Source organism: Musca autumnalis, unplaced genomic scaffold, assembly GCF_047663935.1.
Source record: "Musca autumnalis isolate F117 unplaced genomic scaffold, ASM4766393v1 scaffold_5, whole genome shotgun sequence".
NCBI classification, from domain to species: domain Eukaryota; kingdom Metazoa; phylum Arthropoda; class Insecta; order Diptera; family Muscidae; genus Musca; species Musca autumnalis.
Genome location: NW_027412088.1, coordinates 108,996,631 through 109,018,551, shown reverse-complemented (window position 1 = coordinate 109,018,551; position 21,921 = coordinate 108,996,631). Strand labels below are relative to the sequence as shown.

General features: G+C 34.9%; 1 protein-coding gene across 1 annotated transcript in view; it reads left to right on the top strand.

Moving 5' to 3' along the window:
• The window catches only part of Incenp (Inner centromere protein), a 253,177-nt gene that overhangs the window by 188,992 nt on the left and 42,264 nt on the right, over positions 1–21,921 (top strand). The gene's annotated exons all lie outside the window — the stretch shown is intronic.

Genomic DNA, 21,921 nt, shown 5'->3' with positions numbered 1-21,921 from the left:
GACATAGATCCGGTTAAAATATGGACTATATGTGTCAACTCCTTCGGGTATATCCTTTGTGCGGTTAAGGGTCTGTTCGAGGATCATTTGGAAATTTTTACCGAAGGTACTCCTAGTGGCCCTGTTTACAGCGATGTTATGTTTTTTCGTTGTCAATTACATGATTCCTGATATAATGGTCCAAAGGCAGTTAATTATATGGTGACCAACAGAAATGACAGGTGAGCGCGATATCTATCGAGAGGAATGACTCCCAAAATTAGACCCATTCCAAAATGGACTATGTCGGTCCAATCCTTTAGGTACCTCCCCCGAAAAACTTTTGAACTTTAATCCAAATCCATATTTTTATACGTTCATACGCTCAAAATCTTGAAAAACCCTAAATACATACGATTTTTTGTGAAAAAGGTGTTTCAATTCACACAGGCTGAGGGTATATCTCTGTCGGCAAGCCCGACTGATACTTTTTTACCTGCACACAGAAAAAAGGCCTCTCTAACTAACATATGTCCCAAACATATTTTGCAGCAAACATATATTTGTTTGCAAGCAGTCCCAAACATAACATATGTTTGGGTCCTGCAAACAAATATATGTTTGGGTGCAAACAAACACAAACCCAAAAGCCTCGAAAAAAAACAAAAAACACATACACAAGTGGCCGCTTACTGAGAGCAAGGGAGCTTAAATTTCAATGTAAAACACATTGAAATGCAGGGATGCCAACTGTTCCGACGTAAAAATCGCTACAGCCACATACGCACCATAGGTCTGTAGCGATTTTTACCTTAAAACAGTTGACATTCCTGCTTAAACAGCGGTTTTTGTACGTCAAAAATCACCACAAGTAGCGGGAAAACCACCAACTTGGCACCCCTGTTGAAATGTATGCTCACTTGCTCTCAGTAAGAGCTCACGGGCTATCTCTACATTTATAAATGGTGGTTGTTTTTTTAATTTTAAGGCAAAGCAACAACAGACACATAGGTACATAAAAAATTCCAAAGAAATACATAACACACTTTAATAAAAGAACAACTGAATGAAATAATTTGAAGTCACACTTTTAAAAAGAAAATAAAACACATTTTCCCGATTCATATTAGCTCAATGATATGGGACCTACAGTTTATCGCCGAGTCCGAACGGCGTGTCCTAAGACACCACTTGTAGAGAAGTTTTTCATGGCTGTAATACTCAGGAATTGTCGCCAACATTACTGAGGGGTATTTTGCTACCGTTGAAAATTTTCGATGTTTCCTGACCGGGGAATCGAACCCACGACCTTTAGCGTGCAAGGCGGGTGTACATACCATTACACCACGTGGCACCCACGGGGGGCGCGGGAGCAAGGGAGCGTAAATGTATGCTCACTTGCTCTCTGTAATATCTGTAACATATACACACATTTATAAATAATGGTGGTTGTTTATTGAAACGCATGGAAATAAGCAACAACAGAGACATAGGTACATAAAAATTCCAAAGAAATACATAACAGACTTTAATAAAAGAAAAACGGAATGAAATGATTTATAAAAAGTTACACTTTTAAAAAGAAATGAATATATAGAAACATCGATGAACTCTTCTTCTTAGTTGTGAAATAAAACACATTTTCCTCAAAGTTGAAATCATCAGTGGGAAATCGGCATCTGGAATTGAATGATTATAAATGTAATAAATAGGTACATCCATATTTCAAACATACATATGTATGTATATGAAAAATGAACTAAAAAATATTTCAATTATAAAATGTCCAATTTTAAAATGTATTGGGCATTTAATTTACTAAAAAGCACCATTTCTTTAAGAAAACACAAAACACTGATTTATTCACTCACATTACCGTCGTTACTCAACAATTTTATTCAGACAACTGAAAAAAGAACAACATAATTAATTTTTTTCTTTTCCTCTTCGCTTGCTACGTTGGTTAACAACAACAAAGCACGAAACACACGTGTTTGGCCAAAGCTTCTGCGTCTCCTATTACACCATACACACAGCTCTTTGTTATAAAACAGCATTCTGTATCCGCGAGAGCCCTGTTGTTACTCTCTTTGACAAAAATCCTCTCTCCACCCATAAAAAATATGTTCTAACATAAACAAGTAAGAACGGCATTAAGTTTGGCCGGGCCGAACATGTTATACCCTCCACCACAAGTTGTATTGAAGTAAAATGGAATAATTAGTTTCCTTTCGTGTATGAAGAAGACTTAATACTAAATTTCAGCAATTTCGGTAAAACAATGTGAGGCACCGTTCTATGGGGGCTATTTAAAAACGTCGATCTATACCGACAAATTTCTGACGGAAAGTTTTTAGACTCAAAGAAGACTAAATACCAAATTTCCTATATTTCGGTAAGAGAATGTGACTAAAACTTAAAAAATACCGAAAATCAAGAAGTACGCTTCTATGGGGATATAGGAAGAAGTCACAACCTTCAAAAAATTCAAAGGCGAAGTTTGAGTATCCCCAACGAAGTCTAAATACCATATTTCAGCCATTTCGGTGGAATATTGAGGCCACAACGTTCAAAATACCGAAAATTGGGAGGTACCGTTCTATGGGGGCTATATGAAGGCATGGACCGATACCGACAAAGTTCTGTGGGAAAGTTTAATACCACCAACGTAGACTAAGTACCAAATCTCAGTTATTTTGGTAGGATAAAGAAGCTAAAACCTTAAAATACTGAAAATCGGGAGGTAACGTTCTATGGGGGCTATATCAACACGTGGACCGATATATCCCATTTTCAATACCAATCATCCTACAAGTAATAAAAACTCCTGTACCAAATATTGACTCTCTATCTTTAAAATTGCGAGCTGTATCTCGATTTCAACAGACAGACGGACGGACGGACGGACATACGGACATGGTTAAATCGACATAGAATTTTATGCTGATCAATAATATATATACTTGATAGGGTCTCCGACGAATATTTCGATGTGTTACAAACGGAATGACAAATTTAATTATACCATCCATATTATGGTGGAGGGTATAAAAATATGTTGGTACCCAAACAAATAAAATTGAGATATGTCACAAAATTTTGCAAACATATATTTGTTTGTGGTTTATATGCATACAAACAAACTTGATATAATCATAACTGTTTTAAATAGTAAATTAAAATGTAATAGTATTACTTAATTCTATGCCAATACTAGTTGCTCAAGTGTAGAAATCGATTTTATTTATTACAATAATTTGCATAAATGTTCTCGATAAATGGAATTTAAATGAACCTGTAGATTGAAGCGGAAAATATTCACATGATACCAAGTTGTACTCGAAACTAATATAGAACTAAAATTGTGTCAGTTATCATAAAATAAAACATCAATCGTTTATTCTTCTACGAGACGGAACATAAAATCAACATAGGAGGATTTATATGGCTTACATTTGTGAACATAATAATAGTGTAAACGTTTGCACTAATTCCAACGTTTGTCTCGTGACAGTAGTAGTACCATAGATACACTTACTACTTTCAGCACGAGCTGAAAATTAGTGGATAAAAGTTATTGTAATTTTTCCACAAACAGCCCAGAAGGGACAAGGGAGGCAACTATATTAATACAATTGTTTTAAATAATTTTGCACTAAAGCTTTGTGTGGTTAGAACAATTTTTTTTTCTTTTCCGACTAAAATTATTATTTTTAAATTGTTTTGTGTTTAAGTTTAAGATTTTATACTCACAGTCCTCTGAAAGAGCTTTATACATTATGAATGTACATATCGACGCCTCCAAACAATAGTATGCTAAGTCGACTTAGCATGTTTTCAAGTTCTTTACGTTTTTATAATTAACGTCCTTTAACTTAAATTCTCTCAAATTTTGGTAATGATCGGACAATCCGAACAGAAGTTATAAACAAATATTTACTTAGCATAGTACTGAAGGTCAAAGAAATTTCCAAACTTTTAGAGCTTGTCCTGCAAAACTCGCTTTTCAGAATTAGCAAACTATTATTTGGAGGTGTCGAACGTCCTTTACCTTAAATTCTGTCTAATTTTGGTAATGATCGGTCAATCCGAACAGAAGTTATAAACAAATATTGACTTAGCATAGTACTGAAGTTCAAAAAATTTTCCAAACTTTGACAGCTTCTCCTGCAAAACTCACTTTTTAGACTTAGGATACTATTATTTGGAGGTGTCGATATATGAATTTACATGAATACATAGTATCCGACTAATGTTTCATTACACTAAGCGATGTTCGTGGCATTAAATTCTGAAGAAAATATTTTGTTTATGCATTTTTTTATCAAGGTCAGCATAAATAACTACATAATATCTACAATGGATAACATCAGTCAATAAAGTGGTATACGAGTGCGACCTGTACTTGCACTGCAGCACGTACGGAGGCAATCACAAATATAAACAACATTCATTCACCATCCACTTATTTCGTATAACAATATTATTGAACCTTAATTATGACTGATAGTGGATGTGAGACGTGTAATTGAAGACTTCATTTGAAAATTTGTTTAGAACTGACCAGAATCCGATTGAATACCAACACATAACTAAAGAGGAAATAAAACGGTCGTTTATTAAGCAGTGTAAAACAAAACATCAGAAACGACTTGAGAATACAAAAGCAAAATATACACATACATACAGTTTGTCAAGTAATTGTTCTCACACTAAGAAACCGAACACTTTTCATCCAATAAGTATTGAAAAATGACAAACGGTTGTGATAAAAAAGCCGGGTTTTACTTAAACGCGACTAAAAACCAAATTTCCGATATTTCGGTAAGATAATGTGGCTAAAACCTTCAAAATACCGAAAATCAAGAGGTACACTTCTATGGCGAATATAAGAAGACGTAGACCTATACTGATAATTCATTTCTGAAATAGTTTATAACCCCATGGAAGACTAAATAAGAAATTTTAGTAATTTCGGTGGGACATTGACGTCACAACCTTCAAAATTACGAAAATCGGGAGGTACCGTTTTATAGGAGCTATATAATGAAGGCCCGACAAATTTCTGGGCGAAAATTTTATACCACCAACGAAGTGTAAATACCAAATTTCGGTGGAATATTGAAGCCACAACCTTCAAAATACCGAAAATCGGGAGGTGGCGCTCGATGGGGGCTATATGAAGGCGTGGACCTTTATCGACAAATGTAGGTGGGAAGTCAAATACCATTAACGAAGACGAACTACCAAATTTCAGCCATTTCGGTGGGTTATTGTGAATACAACCTTCAAAATACCGAAAATCGGGAGGTACCGTTCTATGGGGGCTATATGAAGGCGTGGACCTACACACCTGCTCAAAATAATAGATACACCTTGCACATTCTTATTGAAAATTCAAAAGGACGGTTATATTTATTTACCCAGCGTTTACACATGACAGGACGGTTGAGTACATGTATTGATTGTCAAAAACCCAAAACTTGCCTCTTTGACGTAGGCGTCCAGACAACTGTAAAAACAGTTGTAAGATTATGAATGAAAATCGTCGATTTTTTTTTGTTTTCCGTTCACATATTTTGTTTTTGTTCATGTTCTTTTGTTTTCAACACATTTCAATTATTATCTCACTTATTTTTACAAAAATGCCAAAAATTTGTCTTCCCTACTGTCTGTGAAAAACTGATGGACAGCTGGGAGACAGCCGACAAATGTATGTATGTGTTAGTAAATCAGGGTTGTATTTACTGTCTGTGAAAAACTGATGGACAGCTGGGAGACAGCCGACAAATGTATGTATGTGTTAGTAAATCAGGGTTGTATTTGCAGACAGCCTGTCTTGTGTAAACGCCTAGTTAAAGAAATTGAGAATATGATTTTTCTTATACCTCAATGTCATACAAGTATAGCAATCAACAACCATCGTAAATTTTATTTGAAAATAATAAAGTTTAGGTAGTGTTTCCACTAAGGGCAGTAGATTTGCTGCTCATAATAATAGATACGATTCAGTTATAATCGGAAATAATGAACTTTTATTAATTTTGCATGTGAAATATTGTTGAAAATGCCACCGTGGGGCAAAGGTATGCACACCCACCTTGCACGCTAAAGGTCGTGGGTTCGATTCCCAATATTAAATGTTGCGAGCTGTATCTTGATTTCAACAGACGGACGGACAGACATGGTTATATCGACTTAGAATTTTTCCCTCATCAAAAATATATATACTTTATAGGGTCTCTAATGGATATTTCGATGTGTTGCAAACGTAATAAAAAAATTTTATTATACCTTCCATATTATGGTGGAGGGTATTAACAATGAACCCACGTAGTTGAACAATAATGACCAAAACTAATAGTTAACATGTAGTGCAAGGTGTCAAATGTTTTCGGTAAATACTAAACAACAATTAAATTTTATGAATTTAATTCTTAATAAGTATTAGTTACTAACAAATATCAGTAATATTAGGCATAGAATATACCTACTAAGAGAGTTACCATATGAACCAAGGGATACCAGAATATATTACATGTAAACAATGTCCTATAGCTCTCTAGCCGGGAATATCTGAAAACTATGACGTTTTGTTATTTTTTTAGTTCACCAGGAAGAACTGCAATTAATTGCAATAAATATTACCTTCAGCAGAACTGAATCGGGAGAGTTGCCAGATCGACTAAAAAAGTACCATGTCATATTAACAGTAAACGAGACCACGTAGGACCATAACCAGGGCATACAAGTGGTTTACTTAGCTCAAAGATATAAGAAGATATAAGAATATTTGATGGAAAAGCCGAAAAGAGCACATTTGGAGACTAACATTCCTAAGGAATGTATGGGGTATAGGTTTTGAAAATTTTCAAAAAGGCTTACTACGACGACCTATTGGAGACATTTCGTGTATACTGAAGTAATACTGTGGCATATTTTTCTAAGTCATATTTTGGTTTGTTAAAGGGAATGCTCTTTAATGCACGTTTAAACCCTAGTTATGCACCTAGGTGATCTCGTTTACTGTTAATATGCTCTGGTACTAATTTTAGTCAATCTGGCAACCCTCCCGATTGAGCTCTGCTGATGATAATATTTATTGTAATTAGCGGCAGTCCATCCTGGTGAACTAAAAAACTCAGAAAACGTCTTTGTTTTCAGATATTCGCGGTTTGAGACCTTAGGACATTGTTTACATGTAATATGATCTGGTACCCTCTAGGTCCATATGGTAGCCCTCTTTATATACATTCAATATGGTCTAAAACAAGTCGACTATTTATAATTTTGCACTAATTAATACATGAAAAGTGTTCGTTTTCGTAGTGTGAAAACAATTACTTGACAAACTGTATGTATTTACTTCTAACTTCAGTTCGAAAGAAAACGATATAATTATGTATTAGATATCTAAAATATTTTGTAAATCAGTCCACTAAAAGTTTATGCTAAGGAGGTTTGGTGATCACATTTAACTTTAAGATAACCTGAAGACTATTAATCTGTTCGAAAAAATACTCAAAAGAAAATGGGGGCGTGAATATTAAGATAGAACAAAAAAAAAGAAAATATTAACCCACTTAGCGCCGAGAATTTTTTTGCGAGAAAACTTAAATTTGTTTATGAAAATTATATTTTTGAAACATTTTAAGCATTTTTTAAAAAATAACTTTTTTCTCTAAAATGAATAGTTTTCCTGCAATCGGGCCTTTTTTTAAAAGTGCCAATAACTTTGGAGGGTAATATTGGTGTATCCTTACATGCCAATCCCTTGGTTTTTGATTGAGAAAATACTCTTACTATATTCCTAACAAATCCCTGACTTTATATGATTCTAACATTTATGATTAAATTTTTATCGCATATTTAAATTTTTCATCAAAAGTCGAAAATTACAAAAAGTCGATTTTTTTGAATAGCTTGGATTTTAGGCCAATTGCGTGGGTCAAATGAGGCGTTATAAGCGTGAAATGACAGATAACAGACAATACTTTAACAAAATGCAAAAAACCCCACAAAAATATTCGAAAAAACCAGAGTTTTACGTCGATTTTTGCAACCATTTTTTGTGGCGTTTAAACGACCAGTGGCTTTATCTGGGTTAATGCCATTAAAAAACTATATCCCACGAACATCTCTGAAGAGACTTAACCCCTTTTTTACCGCCAGCATACAAAACAAAACCTAAATATTTTTTTTAACCTTTCTAATCTTTATGTTAAGTAAGGTTTCTTTTCAAACACTGATATTTTGAGGTGAAATAGGTCAGCAGAGTACGCCATATTTTATGTAGGGCAGTTATTGAATTGAAGCCGTCCGTTGGTATTAACTGAGTTACCTTGGGTCAAATTATGTCGATAACCGCTGACCAAATATTATTATTTCCCAAGTCCTTGCCATGGCACTGAAGGGGTATGCCATGGTGGACTACTTCACCCCCATTTACTTAACATCTTATGGGTACATAAAAACAATTTAACACAAAAACTAACTCCAACAAACCAATTGATGACAACGATTCTGGAGAGAAAACGGACCTGGGATACCCAACCTTCAAGCAGTGGAGCAAACAGTGGCCTTGAGTCTCAGTCAGGTGGTTATCAGAGGACGAACTAGATACCACATTCGGGTAGTGACTGTAGTCGTCGATAAAATAATTGACCAAGAATGTTCCTACTACCTCAGTCAGTGTCGTAAATCAGTTGATTAAGGTAGATGTCATTACCTAAGGAAAATCTTCGTCAGGAAACCCTCGTCCGTCTTGATGAGAGAATGCAGGTTGATCAGGATCAAATTCAAAAGAAGATACCCTCACCTACCCAACAGGTAAAATATGACACCGAAGATCATGGTATCTTCCCAAACTGAGAAAATATTGCATAGATAGGAAAACTATGAACTACCCTTAATTCAGCTTATGACACAAAAGTTCTGTGCCACCTAGAAGGAGATCGAAAATATGTTCCCTTAGTGCAGTGTGAACAACTTTTACTGAGTATTAAAGCCATGAAGAAGTAGTGGCGTTCTATATTCAAGACGACTGTAAAAATGAGGTCCCATATCATTGAATTAATATAAATCGTGCTGCACTCATTGATATGAATATGTTTTTATATATACTTTTGATAAAATTAACGATGTTGTGTGGGATTTTGGGTTCTTATTTCAATATACGTATGTAAGTCCAATAGGAACAATTAGTTTCCGTTCGTTTATGAAAGTACTAAGTTCTTCCTCTACGTTAAGGCTTATTCCTTGCAGGAGCAGAATGTAATAACTGATGATAATCAACTTATATCGATAAATTTCTGCGTTGAGGTTTTCTACCGATTGATATTCCAAAATACCGAGTTACATCCACTATTTGTAGCAAAAGCTCACATGGGGCGTCATTGTTGTTCTTTCCAAAAATAGGGCCAATACTTATAATTTTCCGAATTGAGCTTCTTCTGACAAAACACAATACCAAATTACATCAATCTCGGTTAGAAAATTTGATAAAAAAGCCTGGAAATACATAGAATTTACCAAAACCGGTTCATGAGGGCTAAACTCGGATATAGTGTGTACATGGAATATTTTTTGCGAATAAGTTTTTTTATGTTTTGGGAACACAAAATTCCAATTATCAGCCAAATCGGTAAAAATTTTGATTAAAATCTTCAAAAAATCTTAAATCGGGTGGTACATTTATATGTGGGCTATAGCAAAACGTGGACCTATACTGTCTGATTTTTTCAATGGATGTCTTTTGCCTGTTATAATATCCCAGCAAAATTTGAAGGAAGGGGTTCCATGCGATGACGTGATTTCATGGCATCTTTTGAATTGGTTCAAACGAAGCCGTGAAAGATCCGATCTTTTCATTATCATTTGAACCAATGCAAAGGAAGTCGTGAAAGACCCGTTCTATTCATCAGCTTTTGAACACATGCAAAAGAAGTCGTGAAAGATATGATCTTTTCATCAGCATTTAAACTCATTCCATAGATCCAATAGAGATGCATTTTGTGGTTTTATTTATAACATTTTTTCTAAACATATAAGATTAATTATTTACAATAGGCTTGATGTTGTCGGAGACTCCAAATCACAACCAACGTTGTCAAAACTCTCGTCGTAATGAGAATGTCATTGCAAAGGGTTAATGAAAATGACATGCCAAAGCATTGGTGGAAATGACATGCCAAAGCATTGGTGAAAATGACATGTCAAAGCATTGGTGTAAATGACATGCTTTGGATCCAAAAATGAATAACATCTTTTGGGGTCCACGCTCATATAAAATTCATCGATGAAGATGCTAAAAAGATGACATGCCAGCTCACTTGCACCCATGATTGAATGGCATCATTGGCATCGAACATTTTGCTGGGATTCTGTAACCCCAGCGAAGACTAAATACGAAATTTCAATTATTCTGGAAATAAGTAAATTTCTGGAGGAAAGCTTTGTAACTCCAACGAAGACTTAATAACAAATCTCAGTAATTTCGGTTGAATAATGAGGCTAAAACTAACAAATTACCGAAAATCGGAAGGTTCCGTCCTATGCCATATATGAAGACGTGAACCAAATAGTGGAACGTTTTATATGGGATATTAGCCTCAACCTTCAAAGTACCGAAAATAAGGAGGTACCGTTCCATGGGGGCTATATGAAAACGTGGACCTATACCAACAAATTTCTGGTACAAAGTTGTAAACCGACAACGAAGACAAAATACAAAATTTCAGCCATTTTGGCGGACATTGAGGCCACAACCTTCAAAACACCGAAAAACGGGAAAGACAAATTTCTGGGGAAAGTTTTTTGGTCCGAAAAAGTCTAAATATCAAATTTTAGCCATTTCGGTTAGAAAATGTGGCTAAAACCTTCAAAATACCAAAAATCGGGAGGTACCGTTCTATGGAGTCTATATCAAAACGTGGAGGATATGCCCTCAGCCTGTGTGAATTGAAACACTTTTTTCAAAAAACGTATGTTTTTAGCAGGTTTTCAAAATTTTGGGCTATGAATCGACCAAAATATGGATTTGGATTAAAGCTCAAAATTTGTGCGGGGGAGGTACCTAAAGGAATGGACCTACATAGTCCGTTTTGGAAGGGTTTTATTTTGGGAATCATTCCTCTCGTTAGATATCGCGCCCACCTGTCTTTTCAGTTGGTCACCATATAATTTAGAACTAGGGGTGTGCTAGCACACAGGCAAATTGAGAAAACATACTCTTAGTTTTTTGTGAACCATAAACAATTAAAAGTTTATGCAATTTTTTATTTATATTTTTTAATAATTTGCATTGTGGACGATTTTAGACAACATTAACGTTTAAAAAATGTTGAAATAAGTAATGAAACATCAAGAAAAATTAAATATTAATTCTCTCTTAAATTTGCCTCTCTCTCTCGATTTTGCTCAGCTCTGTTTAGAACTATTGGGCCATTATATCAGGAAACATGTACTTGTCTGCGAAAAAACATAATATCGCTGTAAACAGGGCCACTAGGAGTACCTTCAGTAAAAATTTCCAAAGGATCCTCGAACAGGCCCTTAAGGTAGAAACACAATCAGCCTGTTGCTTGCTTTGCTCTAGTAAAATAATAAATGAAAAAACAACCTAATTCAAATTCGTCTTCACCGCTCTTTATTCTTTTTCCCGAAATGAAGCCACGCAAGCAAGAAAAATTCATTGTGTTTCTACCCTGATGTTGCATATATGCAGTATTGTCTTTATGAGCGTCGAACCCTGCGTTTACAAATGCCAGTATTGGCAAGACAATAGCAAAAATACAAACCTTTTTCACAAATACATTTAATTTTTTTTTAAATATGTGTAGAGAAAAATATGAATGTATTGGTGAAAATGGTTTGTAACTTTGCTATTGTCTTGCCAATACTGTCTGTGTGTAAACGCCTAGTAAGTACCGCTATTTTACATATTCTACTTTGAATCTTTCTCAAAAGTATACACATGAGGCTATTTAACGTTGTAATAACAAAAATATCAGATGAGTCAGTGTGAAGTCTAGCACGCCATTGCAAATCAATGGGTCTATTCCGTATTGCGACAAGCGTCGAGTCGCGTTGCGAGTTGCAATTTTTACATTCTGGATGGCAACAGTCGCCTGACGCTGTCAAATTCTGTCGCCATAAAGTTCATTTTCGAGCGACAACAAATTGGCTGTCGGCGTGTATATTTACAAGTGAATAAAAACGAGAAATTAAAACATAAGTAACATTTTCATTAATTTTAATTGAATTTGTTAAATATAATATACGTTTTTTTGGCGTTTGAGTACAAAACAGCAATTTTAAATTATGGTTGAAAAAATTGAAGCCCACCCAAACGTAGCTGGTGGAGTCGAACTTTTTGGCGAAACTAAGGCCACATTTAAAGAGGTATGGAAGATATTGCGGAGCAATCAAATAGTTGTGGTGCACTTACTCGCACACCAGATGAGCGGCACAGAGTGTAGATTCATTTTAAAGCCAAAATAAAGGGGAAATTAGCTAATAATATGAACACCACAACTACACCAACTTTTACACAATTTTCCTCTATTAACTGCAATACTTCACTCAATAGGTAGAGGTTATTGCCATGGGATCTTTGAAAACTTCCTTCTGCAAAAAAAAAACGCAAAGAAAAGATGCACACACTTTCAGGAGTGGCTGTTGACCTACGGTTTTTTAAGTCATTTTTAATGTCTCTACCATATAAAGAACAGCGTATTTTGGAAGCCGAAAATAGGATTTGAACCTAAAAAATAAACAATTATTTTGATGCAGTTCTAAAGGATTCGATTTTCCTCTTAAATGTCTTCTTATAGATACTACGTTAATTATATCTCCTCTAAACTAAATCTCAATAACATCAGCAAATCCCAACATGCCTACACTAAAGGCAAATCAGTGGAGACTGTCCTGCATGAGGTGGTCGGGCACGTTGAGAAGCAAATGGGAAAATTCAGGCTTCACGCTGGCGGCCTATCTCGATATAGAGGGGGCCTTCAATAATGTGAAGCTTGAATCAATCCACAATGCTCTCAGCAACACAGGTATTTCCTCTACCCTTGTGGAATGGATTGATGAGATGCTGAAAAGTAGAATCATCAACTCATGCATAGGAGAGTTCTGTGAGGAAATCTGTTAACAGAGGCACTCCGCAGGGAGGAGTTCTCTCCCCTCTGCTATGGCTTCTGGTAATAAATGAAATACTTGTGTGCTTCGACCGGCTGAAGACCAAGGTGGTTGCCTAGGCTGAAGACCAAGGTGGTCGCCTATGCTGATGATGTGGTTGTGCTGATAGGTGGCAAATTCTTGCCAAACCTGTCTGAGCTCATGCAAAGAGCTCTGGTACAACTTGCAATTGGCTCCAGAACGACGGTCTGGGAGTAAACCCAGAAAAACAGAGCTTGTACTATTCATTAAGAAACGCAAAATACCCAATTTCGAGCCTCCAGTCCTGGACGGGGTGGCACTGGAACTTTCTACGGAAGCAAAATACCTCGGCACTATTCTGGAGCGAACGAATAAAGGAATCATGGCACTCTACTCCTGTAAGAACTCCATTGGGAAAAGCTGGGGATTGAGACCACAAATCATACATTGGCTGTATGTAACCGTGGTCCTGCTTATACTTACCTATGGAGGGTTGGTCTGGTGGCAAGCTCTTGGGAAGTTTACAAAGAACCGCGTCATTGCCGATTACCGGATCGATTAAAAGCACTCCTCAAGCTGCTTTAAACGTCATCCCGGATTTCCAACCTTTGGATATCCTAATCCAGTTACAGGCGGGGAGAACTGCTTTTAGACTCCGGGAGTTAGGGTGTTGGCGTAGTTCACACTTTGGACGCTCTAATGTCCTAAAACTAATTGATAGTCGACTTGAGTAAGGTGACAATGGTTGCGTAAGCGATTATATGCGTACCTCCTTCAACATTGACTCCTTAACCGTCATCTTCCCAAGCATGGTCTGAGGGCATATATCGTCTGGACGGTCTGGCAACATACACAAACGGGTCCAAGATGGAAAAAGGTACTGGCGCAGGCGTCTACGGCAAGAATCCACTAATTAAAAACTCATACAAGCTCAACGATAATTGTAGTGTTTTTCAGGTGGAGATTCTTGCTATCAAGAAAGCAGCTGAACTGGTGAAAGGGCTTGAAGGCAGTCTTACAGGACCGGTGACTATATACGTCGATTGTCAAGCGGCCCTCAAGGCTCTCAAGTCATGGACCATGAATTTAAGAGCTATTCTTGATTGCAGGAAAGCTCTGTAGTATATACACGATATCGTAAAGCTATGTTGGGTTCCGGTTCACAACAACATTATGGGAAATGAGGTAGCAGATGAACTAGCTCGAGGTGACTCTAAGTCTATCGACTTATAAGTTGATGAAATCGTACGGCCACCGACGTGCTACTACATCGGCAAACTTCGGAGGATCTTCAATGAGAGGGCACATCAAAGACGGCTATTGGAACCTGGTTGTAGGGTATCCAAGGCGATCTGGCCTGTGGTCTCTTGTCGAAGAATGGCGTCCCTCCTCTCACTTGATAAGTAAGGTGGGAGTTATAACAGGTCACTGCAGAGTGAGATCTCTAACCGGATGAACACAATGGACCAACGGTCTCCGAGTGATGCAGTCACCTATACTACTAGATGGCTGCGCATCCTAACCTAACCTATATCTCCTCTATCATCAAAAAGTAGTTCCATTGAGCTTTTCATTTTAGAAAAATATTCCTTTTGTTCGTTGTATACGGTCTAAATTATTCTAATTTGTTCTAACATATTTATGAGTTTTATGTTAAATTCTAGTCTTGATTCTTCAAAAGTAAGACCAAAAGAACGATCCAGAAAGATTAAAACATTTTTATTTGCACAGTTCCACAAAATAATGACCAAATACATTTCAGAAATAATGTACTGTATCTTCCGGAACAGGTGGAGAAAGACCCCGCAATTTATGTTCAAACTTAGTTTTACCATATACTTTAATTCTGTTTTCAAAATAACTATTGTTGAACATTTCTGTGCGTGGTCCAAAGTGTGAACCGATAGTGCCCACTTTCGAACATAAACTAAGTTTTGACAAAATATTTCAAGAACCAAAGTTTGGACAAAATTCGTTGCTCCGTTTATGAGATATCGCGCATACCATTTTAGCTAATATTTTAGAACTTTTGCGGGGGAGGTACCGGTAGAAGTGGACTTATAAGCGCCACCTGCGAATTTCATCTAGTATTCTAAGAAATATTGCGATATGCAAAGTGTGAACCAACGCATTGAAATAGTGGTCCAAGACCTCTAAGTTATACGGTGACAGACTGGTACGCACAATATCTATCGAAAGGTTTAACTCCCAAAATAAAATTCACTTCCAAAATGGACTATGTCAGTCTATTCCTTCAAGTACATCCTCCGTAAAACTTTTGAGTTTCAAACCAAATTTATTTCTTTGTCGGTAAGTTCAGACTTTCAAGAAGGACCACAAAATCTGCGTAGCCAGTATTAAATTCGATATTGTCAATAGATGAAAGTTTCAATTCACACATGCTGATTGCATATCTCTGTCGGCAAAGCCGACTGATACTTTTTTACTTGCTTTATAAAAATTTATCGTATTATGGCCAAAAATGCCGATTTTTTGTTAAAAATAAATAATTGTTCACTATTTTGTTAAAAAAAAATCAAATATTTTATTAAAATTTGTCGGTCAAAGACTAGAAGACACAACATTTCCACCACAAATATATATTTGTTGCTTTTGATACAAATAAGAGCATTGTGGTCACTTGGATTTGATAATTCAGTAGTAAGACAAAAATGCAGCTACTAGTCCATTGTGTCATTATATACCCAACACTACTTTCTGAGGAGGATATTTAAGTAGGTTTCAGCTCAAAAGTTTGTAACACATCAAATGAATGTCTTGAGGAGATGACTAGATCTGGCTATGTTTGTCTGTCCGGAACGTCACTAAATTTTGGTGATGGTCGCTTAATTTCAGGTGTAGAAATGGGCAAACAAATTATGTGGAAAAAGTCAACGTATTATTCTTATGCGAAAGAAACACCTCCAATGGTGTGAGATAAAACAAAGATTTCAACAGATAAATTCGGATATAACGAACAACGGTTATAAGCAACTACTTATATAACGAACAAAGCTATTTCTTCGGATGTCATTTTCATTAGTTTTCTCAGTATCACGGTAGTAAGTAAAAAAATTTTGTCCCGCGAGTAGATTTTCAAACGAATTGTTATTACAATTTTGTATATTTTTATACCCTCAGCCTTTAGGCTAAAGAGGGTATTTACACTTTGATACGACCAAAAATGTGCCTCATCGAAATAATGGTTTTAGACCCCAAGTATGTTTGTACGATATCCGTTTCAGACAATTTTGAGTAGATCTAGCAATGTCCGTCCGTCTGTCTGTCTGGCAGGCTGGTGCGCACGATAACTCTCGAACGGATCAATCGATTCGGTTCCAATTTTGGGTATCGAAATATTTTGTCCAGATTCGATTTAAGTTCGAAGATGGGCCATATAGGTCCACTCCTTCAGGTACCTTCCCCACAAATGTTCAAAAATGTTCGGAAAATTTGTGCGCACGATTTGGTCCATACTTTGCACACCGTGTAATTTCTACCAAACTTAGATGAGGTTCCAATATGGACTCAATCGGTCCACTCCTTCGGGTAACTCTTACACAAAATTTCGGAAAAGTTCAGTTTAGGACCTGGTCTCGAATCGCTTTGATTTTTGTTTACGCAAGTTGTATTCGCTGTCCTCTATACGAGGGTACAAGTTTCCTCAAGGGCAAGTCCATACTTCCTGAAAAAATAGCCTGAAAGTTGAAAAACAAACCCTATGACACCATGTTTATGGGTGGAAGCGCAAGATAACTCTCGAACGGATCTGCCGATTCGGTCCAAAATTTGGCTTTCGTAATATTTTGTCCAAACTTAGTTCAAGTTCAAAGATGGATTATATCGGTCCACTCCTTCCGGTACCTCCCCCACAAAAGTTCGAAAATGTTCCGAAAATCTGTGCGTACGATAACTTTTGAAGGGAGTAACCGATTTGGTACATACTTTGCACATTATGAAATTTCTACCAGACTTAGATGAGGTTTCAATATGGACTCAATCGGTAAACTCCTTCGAGTACCTCCCACACAAAATTTCGGAAAAGTTCAGTTTAGGACCTGCTCTCGAATCGCCTTGGTTTTTGTTGTAACATCGTGTATTCACTGTCCCCTATACGAGGGTACAAGTTTCCTCAAGGGCAAGTCCATACTTCCTGAAAGTTGAAAAACAAACCCTATGACACCATGTTTATGGGTGGAAGCGCAAGATAATTCTCGAAGGGAAATGCCGATTCCGGCCAAAATTTGGCCTTCGTAATATTGTTTCCAAAGTTACTTTAAGTTCGTAGATAAGCCATATCGGCTTTGTTCGTTCGTCTATATTCGTAATAATTTAGGCATTCATAGCTCAGCCCCCAGATGACATACACATCTAATTTTTCGTATACCCGTTCCATATATCGTTAAGGATTCCTCATTTAAAAATCAGCGCTCTACATTTGCGCTAAAGCAAGTAAATCGATCTACAAAATTTGACAATTCGTGTGAGAAGAATAAAATTTTTTACAAAAACTGGGGGTTAATCCTAATCAACATTTTTGTCGGTTCTTTAATATACGTTAATAAAGACATGTTTAAACTCCTTTAAACCGTATCAATGATTAATATGTAAAAAATAGATAAATACAGCTTACTACTGCCGCACTGTTTATAGAAACCACGGCTATAACGAACAATTTGTCGCCATTACTTATTTAACTCGCAATAAAATTGTAAACAATATTTTTTACATTTATTATTTATTTCCTCAAACAAAACATCCACAATTTTAAGACTTTATTGAGAAGTAACCGAATCAAATCTCATAAATATAAAAAAAAAACGGCAAATCCGGGTTTTGAAACCTAGCATTACCAATGCAGAAGTCTTTTAGTAATGTGTTCCAGGTGGCAAACTCACTGCCAAACACGGCGAATTTAGTATAAGTCTATGTGAAGTGAGTTTAAAAAAAATTCAATATTTATTTCTGACTTTTAGTGTTTTTTGGTCGCTACCCAAAAGGTTTAAGTTATTATATATTAAATAAATTCCCTCGCAATTCCAATCTAACCCATTTTACATATACATATTTATATTTGGTCTATTTTTCCACGGTTTTAAATGCATTGAAATGTGCCTTATAATATATATTTTTTTTAGTTTTTTCATCGAAATTCTCACTTTGACTGCAATTTAAACCGCGATAATGGCGCTATTTTGAAAAATGTCATTTATATTAATAAATTTTGACATGTCCTTTTTTCAATGCCTACGTAAAAATTAAAATTCGACTTTTGCCTCAAAAACTGGGCAAATTACCTATAGTGCAGTGGTCAAATATAAAACATAACAGAAGGCGCCAAGTTATATCAAAATTTAATTTTTGGACTTTTAACGTAATTGTCTTTTAGTTGCCAATGTTTAAAGATTAGATTTCAGTCAAAATTGTGTCGATGTTGATTATCCAGTTCTTGGAGTGTTCTATAGGACCTAGTAGCTTTAAAGTAATCGGTGTACATATCTTAAAGTACCTTGAATTAGAGAGCGCTGTAATTATTTCGGTATAAAAAGCCTGATAACTTGAGTATCTTCCTAAGAGAAATGTTTACCCGCGAAAAGCTTATGCACAGGTGTAGTGGTGTAGGAAGGATATCTAATAGTCGACCCGCCCAGAATGTAGCCTTTGCTCACTTTTTATTAAAAAAGAATTTAACCACTTGAAATGTTTGGACCACCGATATAATGACAAACACGTGTTTAAAACCGATACCTATAATGGTTCTTTGGTTCTTTGGTACCGGATTGACCCTAAACCAAAAGTTATATGCTGCCACCACAACAACATAATGGACCGAAATTATAACTATAAATTACCATTTTTCGTTAACACTTAGTTTATTTTTTATTTTAAGAGCATCTTGAATGAAAATTTTACAATTATTGATTAAATTTATTCGATTTCTTACTAATTTCTTGGTGTCTATTTTGTGTGTGTTAATTTTAATTTGTTTGTGTGTATTTACTTGCTAATATCAATAAACAACTACAATAATTAAATTGTAAACACAATTTAGCTTAGTTTGTGTTATTAATAATGTACAATATTTGTTATGTTTTGTTACAATTTAATTGGGATGTTGCCAAACAAAAAAAACTAAACATGTCCGAGAAAACTATTTTTTTTTTTATTTTATCACTTATTACTAAATACGAGTAATTTTTTGTTTTTCTTCTTATTTTTCGAAATAAAGCCTTATAATAATGTCCTAAAATCCTAGATAGTTATGAGATAAAATATAAAAAACCCGAGGTACTTAATAATAATAATAATAGAATATTAATTAATAATTTATTTAATAATTCTAAAAAAATAGAAAAACATACATCCCAAATTAAAGTTCTTGATGCATGTTTCATTTAATAAGAACTTATTTGTTTTCATTTATAACAAACAATATTATACGCTATTTTAAAATGAAATCTGAAAAATAATATTAATAAAAATTCTATAACAAATATCCAATAATAAATTTACAATGCTGTCTATACAGACAGAGAGACTCCTCCCTCTTAAAAATAACTCTTCTCTTTTATTGCCAAAAAGATGTCCAGATTTAATTTCATTTACATATTCATCATTTGTTGCGCCAAAATTTAAAAAATTTCATTTTATCAAAAGCATTTAATAATCTGTAAATATAAATAATTTGTTTTATTTCTTTAAGCGTTGAAGAAGAAATAATAAAAATCGAATTTTCAGGTTCAAATTGTTACTTGGGGGAAATTTACAAATGAGCATGTCGCACTTTTGTGCACTATTTAAGGAAAATTTCAAATACATACTAAAAACTAATGGAGGGCATTCTCAAATTATATAAAAGATACTCCTACATGTTGTATAACAAAATGTGCTGACATTTTCGTATAGAGATCCTCTCAAATTTTTTGTTTTACATTTTTGGGAAAATATACAAATTTAATAAATAATCTGGGATTTTGATACAAAATTCTATAAAACTTTTAAAATTTATTAAGTGTTTGTAGCTGGTCTTAAATTTGAGGAAATTCTAAAAAATCTCTAGAATAAAAAGGCGAGTAAAGTTTTGCGTTATTTCTGATGAAAAGTAAAATACAAAATGCAACCAAGTTCAAATTATTCTTCATTCTTTTACCAGAAATGACATAAAACTCTAACGTTTATTGTGTATTCAGCTTAAGGAAAACATGTCTGTAGTTTTCTTTTAAAACACCACGCAATTTCTGGGCGAATTTGCTTAGATTTGTCTTAGAAATACAAGTCCTTGCAGCTCTGTTTCCTTTACAGATCGAAACATTTATTCTCTAATGTGAAATATCACTTGTAATTAAATTTCTAATTCATTTTAAATGAATGAATCATTTACATTTTATTTTTGTTTTTTGCAATTTTTCATTAGTAATTGGATTTGATTGAATTCGCTTCCGAGACTCGACATCACATGTTCAAAGTTTGTTGAACAAACCCCTCAGCGTAATGTCGAATGTTGCTATCGGTAGAAAACTACGACTACTTTTTATTGGTAGCTAGCTAACTTACCAAATATGTAATATCGTTAATTACCGTAATTATAAGCATTTTAATTTTACCCAATTTTGTCGGTAAATTAAAAAAAGAGTTAGGAATCACACTAATGAACTGTAGTTTTTGAAATGAGAAGCATCCCCTTGTCCCCTGTAGGATGTGAGATTTTTCAACATTTGGTTTTAAAATTCAATGATTTTTTTGCAATTATTTTTTTCCTATTTTTAATTAGAAACTATTTAATATAATTCAAAAATCACTTTAGAAAATATTAGTTTTTTATACTTTTTTCATCGGTTCTGGTCCATATATACCAAACCATTCAAAATTCAAAAAGACAAAAAATCAAAAATGTACCTAAGATATCAAAACATATGAACTTTCTAGGAACGGTCCTTCAAGCTCATAATTCGATTATTTTTGCACATTCTTCCCTATTCAGGTCCATAAAAAATCAAACCATTCAAATTTCCTTGATTTTTTTGTAAATATCAGTTTAAAATCTGTCCTAAAATGTTCATATGTTCTAGAAAATTGTTTATTGAAATTTTAGGTACCTTTTTGTAATTACATTTTGAAGGGTTTGGAATCTATGGACCAAAACGGACGGTTTAGTATCTATATAAAGAATAAAAATCGCATTTGGTTTGCTATTTTGACCTTTAAGAACCATCTCTACAATGTTCGCATGTTCTAGAAATTTGTTTATTGAGATATACGGTACATTTTTGTAGTCGATTGTTTGGTTGAACATTGATCGATTTGATATCTACAGACCAAACCCGAGAAAAAATTATAAAAGAAATTTAACCTTGAAGATGAGGTTTGACGGATTTATGTGCACAAGTTTTTTCTTTAGAGCAAACCAAAATTCTTAACGGTTTAAAAGATATGAGCCTCACGTCTCAAGTCTTTTGGGACCAAATGGTGCAAAAACACATGTCTTCTCTTTTTTGGCTTTCATCAGCTGCGATGTCCAAAATGGTTAATTTTCCATGATTAAAAAAGTGTAATATTTTGAGTCATGAAAAATAACCACCACAGTTCAGTAAAATTAAATTCAGAACCAGTGTTACAAACAGACATTTGTTAACAAAAATGGAAAATTCAAATTTCAAATCAAATTAAAAATAGACAAATACAAATTTCAAATGAACTCAATACGAATTAAAAACAAGAACAGACTATAGTCGGACGGGGCCGACCATGTGATACCCTATACCACTATCCCTGTGCACT